Source organism: Oryx dammah, unplaced genomic scaffold, assembly GCF_014754425.2.
Source record: "Oryx dammah isolate SB20612 unplaced genomic scaffold, SCBI_Odam_1.1 HiC_scaffold_10, whole genome shotgun sequence".
Classification (NCBI taxonomy): Eukaryota; Metazoa; Chordata; class Mammalia; order Artiodactyla; family Bovidae; genus Oryx; species Oryx dammah.
In genome coordinates this window covers 7,460,016-7,469,188 of record NW_024070194.1, presented here as the reverse complement: position 1 = coordinate 7,469,188, position 9,173 = coordinate 7,460,016, and the positions used below count along the sequence as shown (strand labels likewise).

General features: G+C 47.8%; 1 non-coding gene across 1 annotated transcript; it reads right to left on the bottom strand.

The window, feature by feature from the left end:
* Window positions 1-4,823: 4,823 nt before the first annotated feature.
* On the bottom strand, window positions 4,824-4,930 carry LOC120869629. Its single transcript, XR_005722597.1, has one exon. It is a non-coding gene; the product is annotated as a U6 spliceosomal RNA (small nuclear RNA).
* Between the last annotated feature and the right edge of the window lie 4,243 nt (window positions 4,931-9,173).

The following is a 9,173-nucleotide window of genomic DNA, read 5'->3' as shown; positions in this document are numbered from 1 at the left end:
AGCATCTACTGAGTGCCTACTGCGTGCCAGGTTTTGCTGTAAGCGCTGGGGATACAGCAGTGAATTTGGCAAATATCCTTTGAAGCTGACAGTCTAGGGAGAAGAGACAGATAATAAACAGGAAATGGTGATAAGTGCTATGGGGACAAATATAGCAGGAAGGGACCCAGGGAGTTTGTGGTAAGCAGCAGTGATAATTGGGTGGACAGAGACCTCCAGAAGGAGGTGACAGCTGAATGGAGGCCCCAAGGAGATGAGGGAGGAGGCACAAGGGTGTCTAGGGAATACATTACAGGAAGGGCCGCAGTTCCCCGCCTAGAGATTTTGCCCCCACCAGAGGACATGTGGCAATTTCTGGAGATATGGAGATTGTGTGGACAGCTAGTACGGAGAGGCCAGGAATGCTGGTGACCATCCTGAAATGCAGCCCCCTACCCCCCTACCCCGCAACAAAGCTAACTAACCAGCCCCAAACATCCGTAGCATGAAGTTAAGAAGCACAAAGGTATAGGGAAGAGGAAGGCCCCCCCTGAGAGCTTCCTGCAAGTGTGGGTGCTGGGTGCTGGGTGTTGGAGGAGTGCTGGAAAGATTTACACCAGGGCAGGAAACAGCAGCAGAGGAGGTCAGAGGTTGCCAAGGGAGGGAGGAACAAGACGGCCATTGGGACCATTTTAAGGAGCTCAGTTTGTTTCCTAGTTTGGCTGCTTTGGGTCTTAGTTGCATTGGGCAAGATCTTTAGTTCTGGTTCAGGGACTCTAACTGCAGCGTGCGGGCATCGTGGCTCTGCGGCACACGGGATCTTAGTTCCCTCAACAGGGATTGAACTCATGTCCCCTGCATTGCAAGGTGGATTCCTAACCCCCGGACCACCAGGGAAGTCCCAGGAGCTCCGTCGTTATCCTCAATGAGACAGGGAACCACCGGCAGCTTTTCAGCAGAGGAGAGACCCAGGCTGGCTTACTCTGAAGGAGCAAGCCTCTCCTTTGAGGCTGCAAGTAGACCAATGACAGGGGCGAGGGCGAGAGGGGGGAGTCTAGTGGAGAGGCTGTCGGGCTATTTCAGGCCCAGGCGAAGGTGGCCCAGATCAGAGTGGAGACTGAGGAGGTGGAGAGAAGGGGTAAGGTTCCAGATCTGCTTGGAAAGTCCAGCTGATAGGGTTTGTGTGGGGTGGGAGAGGAGTGGATGACTCCAAGGTTTGAGGGCCTGAGTTGCTGAGAAGATGGAGTCGGTGTGGCAGAAACGTGGATGTAAAGGCGGGGGGTGGGTTGGGGGAGGACAGGAGAGGGGACGAGCGACTCTTAGTCATACAGGTAGATGGCCAGGAAGCAGCTGAGTAGCCAGGGCGGTGTGTAGGGGAAGGGGGAGTTTGAGCTAGAGGCATAAATGTGGGAAGAGGCATTAGCGTATAGAGAGTAGATGGTTGGATGGCATCAGCGACTCGATGGACATGAGTCTGAGCAAGCTCTGGGAGCTGGTGATGGACAGGGAAGCCTGGCGTGCTGCAGTCCATGGGGTCTCAAAGAGTCAGACAGGACTGAGCAACTGAACTGAAAGGCATGATAGGGGATGAGATTTCCTAGAACTGGAGGTTCTAGGGACAAGGCACAGGGCCAAGGGCCAATCCCTGAGGCTCTCCACAGTCGGAACATTTGGCCCTGACAGTGAACTCCTAAAGATGCCGAGAAGTGTCTGGTGAGCTGGGAGGAGAACCAGTCTAGAGGCGCTTCCTAGGATCCTAGGGGAGAACGTGTCTGAAGGAGGAGGAGTCAGCCACCTCACCAAATGCTCCTGATCAGTCAAGTTGGCTGCAGCCTGAGAACAGACCATTGACTGGACTTAGCAACACGATGGCCACAGACGCGGTTGACAAACCTAAACCTTTGTTGATGGACAGCCTCAGACGTCCTCAAAAGATGGTTACTTCAAGACTTCAAGTCCTGGGAAAGCAGCAGAGAAAGACAAGTGCGTTCAAGCCTGGCTCGGGCATTTTCTAATTGTGTGACCTTGGACATGTTCTTGCCCGCCCCAATGCCCCAGTTACCCCCAACACTGTCTGAGTAGATGAGATCATGGTAAGTAAAAAGGCTCTTAGCCTCATAAACCCAGAAACGCCTTGTAGGGGGCAGTGACGGTTGCTGGTATCTGTAAAGACACCACCGCTGAAATCGACATTCAAGGTCACCCGGCTTCTGCTGACATCATTCAGCAGAGAACAGACTGAGAATTCTCAACCTTTCAAGGACGGTATGTGCTGTTAGCGTGAGGTCGGAAACCTTCACGCTGGCTGACAAAGATATAACGCATATATTATGTTAATCTGCATGATTTTGAAAAGGAAATGAATACACAGGGTAAAGAATTAAAATATAGAAAGGTATCCAGGGGAAAATTAAGTTTCTCCGATCATTTGATGCCCTCCCCAGAGGCAATGACTAGCACCAGATGACAGAAAGTACCCAGGCATCTTCCCCAGCAGTGGTACCCCCCTCCTTTTTATTATTTTTTTAAATCTTTTGGCCACACCTCACAGGCATGTGGGATCTTTGTTTCCCCTCCAGGGATCAAACTCACACCTCCTGCTTTGGAAGTGTGGAGTCTTAACCACTGCATTTCCAGGGAAAGGCCCAGAAAGGAAATTTAGACACAGACAGACACGCACAGTGGGGAAGACGAGGTAAACAGAGGCAAGGAAAAGATGGCCTTCTACCAACCAGGGGAAAAGGCCCAGAAAAAAGTCCTTCTCCCTCCTTGCCCACACACTGATTTTGGACTTGTCGTCCCCAGAACTGTGAGACAATACATGTCCGTGGTTTAAGCCCCACGGTCTGCGGGACTTCACTGTGGCAGCCCAAGCAAGCGTCTGTCGCCTTACCTGCTCCACCAGGGGAAGGTCGGCTCCACACGAGCACCAGGGATTTATGTTTTGATTTTTTCCAAACCTATTTATTTTTCATTGAAGGAAAACTGCTTCACAGTATGGTGTTAGCCTCCACCATACATCAAGATGAGTCAGCCATAAATACACATGTGTCTCCTCTCTCTTTAGCCTCCCTCCCCCTCCCACTGTTTTTTTTTTAACATTTGTTTTTATTTATGTTATTTGGCCACACCGGCTCTTAGTTGCAGCACACAGGATCTTCCATCTTTGCGGCAGCAGGAAGGATCTTCGGTTGTGCCCTGTAAACTCCTAGCTGCAGTGTGCGGGGTCTAATTCCCCGACCAGGGATGGAAACCGGGCCACCTGCATTAGGAACGTGGAATCTTAGCTACTTACTGGGCCACTAGGGAAGTCCTGATTTCTGTCTGTTTTTATCACTGCTGTATGCCCAGGGAGCTACAGTCTGGCAGATTGTAGAGGGTCGGTACATTTCCGGAAGGAATACAAGAAGGCATGTGTGGGCTCCATTCCTGGGCAGGGAGTATGTTGGGCTGAAGAGGTGCGTAGGAGAGCTGTGAGTTACCTATAACCGAGGGGTGGGTAAGAATAAGAATAACATGCTGTCTTGTCCTGTCTGGACACTGTTCTCCAAATACATAAAAGCCTGTGTGAAAGGTTACAGATGAGAAAAATCAAAGGTCAGAGAGGGGAAATGTAGTAGGTTGATTGATGGCCCCCAAAGATATCAGAGCCTGTAAATGTTCCCTTATTTGGAAAAGGGGGCCAGTCCGGATGTGATTAAATGGAGGATTTCGAGATGTGGAGATTATCCTGGGTTTTCCAGGTGGGCCCTGACTGCAACCTCATGTATGCATCCCTCTAACAGAAAGGCAGTGGGAGACCTGAAGACGGAGAGGAGACCACGTGATCACGAACGCCGAGACAGGAGTGATGTGGCTGCAAGCCAAGGAAAGCCAGCTGCCTCGGAAGCCGGAAGGGGCAGGAGCCTCCAGCTCTGCGACACCTTGATTTTGACCCAGTTACACTGATTCTGGACTTCTGAACTCCAGAACTGTGAGATGATAAATTTCTGTTGTTTTGAGCGGAACGAAAGCAAAAGCTGCCTAATTCTGTGTTAAGTCCAGGTGTTAAGGACACTCCATGAGCCTCTACCCTGTCCCACTGCCCCAGCCCTGGACAGAACCACCATCATCGTACCCCTGGACCTTCACGTATGGCTCCCTTCCTGGTCCCTTCACAGTCACACTTTCTCCTGCATCACAGTCCTGTACCTTCTCCAAACCTAGCGTGACCTGAGGACTGTGTTTCTCCCCATGTCTAAATCCTGCCTTTTCACTGCACTTTGGATCTCTTGCAACATTTTTTAAAATGTGTTTGTTTTTTATTGAAGGATAATTGCTTTACAGAATTTTGTTGTTTTCTGTCAAACCTCAACATGAATCAGCCATAGGTATACATGTATCCCCTCCCTCTTGAACCCCCCTGCCAACTCCCTCCCCATCCCACCCCTCTAGGTTGATCCAGAGCCCATGTTTGAGTTCCCTGAGCCATACAGCAAATTCCTGTTGGCTATCTATTTTACATACGGTGATGTGACTTTCCACGTTATTCTCCATCCATCTCACCTCTCCTCCCCTCTCTCCATGTCCATAAGTCTATTCTCCATGTCTGTTTCTCCATTGCTGCCCCGTAAGTAAATTCTTCAGTACCATTTTTCTAGATTCTGTATATATGCATTAGAATACGATATTTATCTTTCTCTTTTGGACTTACTTCACTCTGTATAATAGGTTCTAGGTTCATCCACCTCATTAGGACTGACGCAAATGTGTTCCTTTTTATGGCTGAGTAATATTCCATTGTGTATATGTACCACAAGTTCTTTATCCATGCATCTGTCGATGGATATCTAGGTAGCTTCCATAAAAATATGGAACACTTCACGAATTTGTGTGTCATCCTTGTGCAGGTGCCATGTCAATCTTCTCTGTATCATTCCAATTTTAGTATATGTGCTGCTGAAATGAGAACCAAAATTCTTTAAAAAAAAAAATTTATTTCCTGTGCTGGGTCTTAGTCACAGCATGCAAGATCTTTGCTCTTTGTTATGGCACCTGGGATCTCTAGTTTCAACATATGAATTCTTCGTTGCAGCATGTGAGATCTAGTTCCCTGACCAGAGATGGAACCTGGCCCCCGGCACTGGGAGTACAGAGTCTTAGCCACTGGGTCACCAAGGAAGTTCCTCTTCCAAAATTCTTGACACCACCTACAAGAACCAGCCTAGGAGTCCAGAACTTAATTTTCTTTGTTATTGTTGTTGACGACGTAGTTTGATTCTTTAGTAATGGTATCATATTACTTGTAAAATATAAAAAGCTAACATAAAAGCCAAAACACTAAACCGAAAAGTTATTAGAAGTAAATATTATTTTTTAAAAAACTAGCGGTATAAACAATTAACATACTCTTCTCTATTACTCATATTCTTATACAACAAAAAATATACATACATATAAATTTAAAAATCTAATTAACAATAACAACAAAACCAATTAAGTCGATAGGCACCTAACATTTAAGAAGAAAACTATGAAACTTTGCTTGTTGTTTAGTCATTACGTCATGTCTGACTCTTTGCCACCTAGACTGTAGCCCATCAGGCTTCTCTGTCCATGGGGTTTCCCAGGCCAGGGACTGAACATAAGTCTCCTGAGTTGGCAGGTGGATTCTTTACCGCTGAGCCTACAAAGGACATAAAAGAGTGTAGGAAAGAGTTGGGCCACACATAGATCCAAGTATGTATAGAATTCTCATAACAGAAGTGATGCATTAAATCAGGGGGAAAAGATGTCTAATTCAGTGAATAATCCTCGAAACAGTGCAGCTATTTGGAAAAGAACGGTGCTGGACTCATGCCTTATCCCTTGGCCATCAAAGATGTAATGGTTAAAAACAAACACACCATAGAAACACTAGAAGAAAGCACGGACATCTGCCTGCCAATACAGGAGGCCCAAGAGACACAGGTTTGATCCCTGGGTTGGGAAGATGCCTTGGAGTAGGAAATGGCAACCCACTCCAGTATCCTTGCCTGGAAAATTCCATGGACAGAGGAGCCTGGTGGGCAAGGGTCCCAAAGAGTTGGACATGACTGAGCGAGTGAACACAACACAGAACATTTTAAGGCCAACAAGCAGCTCAGTTTCAACCTCAGAAGTTAAAACTCTACCTCCAGTGCTCTTCAGCTCCAGCTGTTAGCTACTACTCAGAAACGTGAGCCCAGTATGGCCAGATTTTTTTTTAAAAATCTGAAATCTAGATTTTTCTGGAGAACACTTTTAAAACACCCCCACAAACTTAGTCCACATTTAAAAAACATGGGGGAGGGAGGTGGGTAGGGGGTTCAGGATGGGGAACACATGTACACCCATGGCAGATTCAAGTCAACATATGGCAAAACCAATACAATATTGTAAAGTAAAATAAATAAACAGAGAAAAAAATAAAAATCATACAAAAATTTCAATCATTACAAAAATAAATATATAACTAATGAAAAAAAAGAACATGGAACAGCCCAAAATTCACATGGCCACGCCATGGCCGTCTCAGGCCCATGAACCTCAGGCCGCTGCTACGAGCTGCGCTGTCCTCTCACACTCTTCCTGGCGTCTCAGTGGGGCTACGTTAGTAAATGTTTACTGACTACGTTTAGTTCCTAAAACCGAGCTCCTGATGCTTCCTTCCCCGTGGCCTTCTGGCGCTTTCCTCTGCACGAGGCCCTGCTTTGCCTTCCTCTGAGCCTGATCGGCACGGACTTATTTGCTTCTCCACTTCCACAGAATTTTCCCCCAAAGGCCCGCTGTGGCCCTCCAGCTAAGTTAGTCCCCCTTTTCCAGTTTGAGTCTCCCTTGACTCCTTTTCCGTTCCTCTGCAGTGCTTACCACACTGGGAAGAATCCATTCATTGTAGAATCCAGTCTCCCTGTACCAGGCTGTCACCTCTGACATATACCTACCTACCTTTTTCTTTTTTTTTTTGGCGCTAGCGATAAAAATCCGAACCCACCTGCTAATGCAGGAGACATCCCCTGGAGGAAGGCATGGCAACCCACTCCAGTGTTCTTGTCTGGAGAATCCCATGGACAGAAGAGTCTGGCTGGCTACGTCCATGAAGTCGCAGAGTCAGACACCACTGAGCACTGATACCTCATCAACAGCCACATGAAGAGAGACAGGAGCCAGGTCCCAAACAAGGAGGCCCCTGTCCTTGTGGGGTGCGGGGCCTCGCACAATGGCCCGTGAAAGCCTTCTGGTTCCCTACATGGAAACCGTCTGAGAAAAGACTACAGAGTTGTCCTCTGGGGGGTTTTTGGAGGCTTGATCACACAGACATGACTGACTAAGTCATTGGCCAAAATGGTGACTGGTTTGACCTCAGCAAGGAAGACCCAGCACAGCCGATAAATAAATCAATTTTTAAAAAGTAAAGAGCTTTAGAGTGAGGATCCTCTACCTTGTTTCTCCAGCTACACAACCTGCATGTGAGTCTGAGTTACTTTGCTTTTATGATGGGGTGGTTGCCCCACCCCAGCCCCACCAGAGGCTCTTAGTTACTTGAGTACAGACATCAGCTGTGGAATCCCTTTGTTCTCCGTGTCCCCTGAAGCTCACTGCTGGGTACGTAGTAAACTGTTCCTTTATTTGTTCATGTGTTCATTCATTCTAAGGACAGTATAATGTAGACTTTGAAAAGTCTGCCTTACGGGCCCCAAATTTAAATTTCTAACAGTGCGACACTGTGGAGCCCACCACGCATCACTTATTAATTATTAAAGTACCTTCCTGATGTGCATTCTGCCTTTTATATATTAATTTGTTTTCTGCTTGAGGGGAGGAAAATTCTGTTATGGTAACAAAACGTAGGCTTTTTATTTAACAAGGCTGTCTTTGCCTGGCCTGGCCGGGCCACCCCTCCTCCTCTCCGTCCTTCATTCTGAGTGAGATCCACCCTAGCGACTTCAGAAGGCAGCCTCTGGAGCCGGGCTGGGACCCTAGGGAGTCCAGCGAGGCCCAGGGCCCCACATTTAAGGAGGCACTTGCTCTCAGGCACCCGCTCAAGGCTCTCATGACCCTGAGTGTCAGCGCCTCCTTAAATGCTGCCTTCTGGATGCCTCCTTGCCCCACCCCAGTCCCAGCCTGCTTTTCAGTCCAGGGCCAGGGAGTCCTGGCTCTGTGACAGATCCGGAGGTGGCCAGACCCAGAGGTAGCCAGACCCAGAGATGGGGTCTTCAGCTGTGAAATGGGGGTCTCGGTGAGGATTAGGCGAGATGGGGGCTTGTAAGGGGGTGTATAGGGTGCTTTGCATGACTCCAACACTTAACTATTTGCTATCCTTTTACCAGTTCTTCTCCCAGCCAAGGCCCAGGCCAGGAGCTTCCTGGAGTTTCTCTAGTTTCTTCCTCACACAACCCAGGAGAAGCCTGCATCTCAATTCTGATTCTACAGATGAAGGAACCAGGCTCTGACCCCTGGCCTCCTTCTGACTCCAGCACTTTCCTATCCACCCAAAGCTGGAGGCTTTATTAATAAATAGCAAGTCAGGTGCTTCTTGGCTGGGGGTTTCAATCCTCACTGGGTGTCAGTATTACCTGAGGAGTTTGCAAAAGCACAGATGCTTCAGGAAATTCTGGATTAATTGGTCTGGGGGAGGACCAGACATTGAGACAGTTTTTAAAGATCTCCAGGGACTTCCCTGGTGGTCAGGATTCTGTGCTTCAAAGGCAGGGGCCACTGGGTGATCTCTGGTTGCCCACTAGGATCCCACATGCCGCACTGGGCAGCCAAAAAAGGAGGGGAAAAAAAACTCCAGCTGATTCTAATGTACAGTCAGCTTTGAGAATAAAAAGCTTTAAACTATCCTGGAAGGGAACTCCAACGGATTGTTGTGAATTTCAGCATCTCATGCGTTGCATAGATGCATACACACGTACACACCACAAGCTTTGCAGTCAGTAAGGCGATATATATATATATATATATATATGTAGCTGAAATTAAATTTCAGCTCCACTTTTCAAACAAATGTGGTTTAGGGGAAATCTCTTTACGTCTCTGAACCAACTTGAGCACCATCAGAATCACCGAGAAGCTTTACTGAACACTCAAAGGCCCACCCCAAAATTTCATCAAAAGGTCTGGGTGGGGGCTGCAACTCCCCAGGTGCTGCTGGTCCCCAGAACAGGCTTTGAGAATCATTGCTGAGTCAATTG